Raw genomic sequence first — 2,408 nt, 5'->3', positions numbered from 1 at the left:
TATCTATATATATCTATATAGATAGATATATCTATATAGATATAGATATATAGATATATATATCGCTTTAAGCATTCAGTAGTGTTTATATTTCACAGTTAGATATTCTCATGAGATTTAAATTATTACAGCCTTTCTTTGTTTTAGTTATATTCAGTCTGTCAAACACAATGTAAAACAAGTAAAGCCAGTAAAAGACAATAACTGAGGCAAAACAACAGAGACATAACATATTAAAATATGTTTACTGTAGTAAAAGTCATCTCCCGTTCATAACCTCTCCAGAGCCTCAAGAACTTTGTTGTGTCCTCGACTCGGACTGCAAGGAACCTCAGTGTGACACTGGAGCTGTCCTAGTATCAGTTATATCAGAACTGAAATAATAACAACAATAATAATAATAATAATAATAATAATAATAATGATGAATTTAGACCTAATTAGCCTATTATTGTTTCATATTGTCATTTCCTGTCATAATTGTTATTTTATTAGTCTATATCAGTGTAATCTGTCAACATGCGTCATTCAGAGCCAGTAATGATCGGGGTTGTGATATCGAGGTACGGCTCAGCTGTCAATCATGATGTGAAACCTCCTTTTTACATATTTAAATAACTAATTAAAATCAAACTGATGATATAAATGAAGACCTACCTAAAATAACAGAAACCATATTTCCATCTTTGGGGAAAATGTATTTGACGTTTGTCCCATGAGCAGGCTTTATGAGCCATACTGCAGTCGGCCACCAGAGGGCAGCACAGACGTTTGGCTTCACTTTTTGAAAGCTGTGACGTTGTCTATCTTTATATATGTGGATGGTGGGAACTGACCTCCACCAAGCTCACTGAGGAGTGATTGGCAGGAAATATTAATCAATTGGTTTTTGATGCTATTATAGAGTTGTTATTGTGTCACCTGTAGTTACTGGTGGTAAATGTGGTTGAGTCAGATTCTGGGGTCTGTCTGTCTGTCTGTCTGTCTGTCTGTCAATTTTGACTATATTTATCATATGCTTGTTTACTTAATAACTTATTAATTTGTCTAATGAACGAGTTTGGGCTTCTGTAGTTTTGTGTCTGTAGCTCTTCAAGATGTTTGACGATTTCTTTTTCTTTTCAGACAGAAATCTGTTTAATGGAGATTCAGCTTTTAAATAAAACCACCTACAGTCAACACTTATTTTACTGATTCATCACAAATATTGAGCTTTAATCAGATTGAGTGCAGTATGTTTTCACTTTATTTTTACAGAAAGAAAAATGATTTTATCACATTATTAAGTTCTTCTATAGTCTTTAATATTTGAAATAACAAATTAATAACAAGTAAGTAATGTAAATGTTTCATATAACTATCACCATACTTACAAATTCAGTTTCTGTTTTATATTTAACCAGATGGAGGTATGACAAAATGATGCTTGTTAAAAGCTGCATTACCACCGTTAATGTCCTAATAATTAGGCTGTAATAGCCCCGATCCAGCAACATTACACTAGATGGGTTTATGATCTAAAGTCTGTGTGCTGAACCAAATTTCATACCATGCATCCTGTCCTTTAATCTGGACCAACATGGTGGGCCGACACTGCAATCCATAAAGTCTGATAACAATACATCAGTAATATTCTTCTTTTAACACATGAGCTAAAAATTTTTTTTAATTAGGATCTCTTTAATTTGGTTATTTAAGAATAGCAGCCATGTATGGAGACATTTTACAGTGTAATAATCAACCTGTTATTACACACTTCTGTAAATAAATTAACTCATATACAGAATATTAATGAGTTAAATTGAACTCTAATTAAAGTTTTTAAAGAGTTGAATGCAAGTAAAAATATATATATATAGTTTCCTGTAGCTTTGATTGAGTAAAGACTTAACAAAACATTACAAATTATTCTTTGAATAAAACCACATAAGTCTGAAAGCACAACATCAGTATGAGGAGAAATAAGATGAGTGTGATCTACATTTCTACCCCCTGGTTTCAGTGCTAGAATACAAACAGACAAAATTATGTTTAAACTTTCAGTAAAAAATAAGTTTTAGTTTAGTGTTCATGTGTATTTAAATTATCAAAGAAATCATACTTCGACAGAGGTTACCTTCGATGTACAAACAGACTGTGTAGACTGTCTGTTTTAATGATATGATTAAAAGTACACCTCTTTAAATACAGAAAATGTAGTGTTAACATGTTCAATATGAATTATTATTAACTATTTCTAGTGAAACCGGTTTTAGTTTCAGTGCAGCTGTTGAGTCTGAACAGTCTCCAGAGTCAAGTGCATCGTTGTATCACTGTGTGAACGGTGTGTAAAGACTCTGCTGACAGTAGTAAACTGCTGCATCTTCAGTCTGGACTCCACTGATGGTCAGAGTGAACCAGATCCACTT

The sequence above is a fragment of the Morone saxatilis genome, unplaced genomic scaffold (genome assembly GCF_004916995.1).
Source record: "Morone saxatilis isolate NCDOM2014 unplaced genomic scaffold, NCSU_SB_2.0 Contig15, whole genome shotgun sequence".
In the NCBI taxonomy this organism is placed as follows: domain Eukaryota; kingdom Metazoa; phylum Chordata; class Actinopteri; family Moronidae; genus Morone; species Morone saxatilis.
This window is presented reverse-complemented; position numbering follows the sequence as displayed.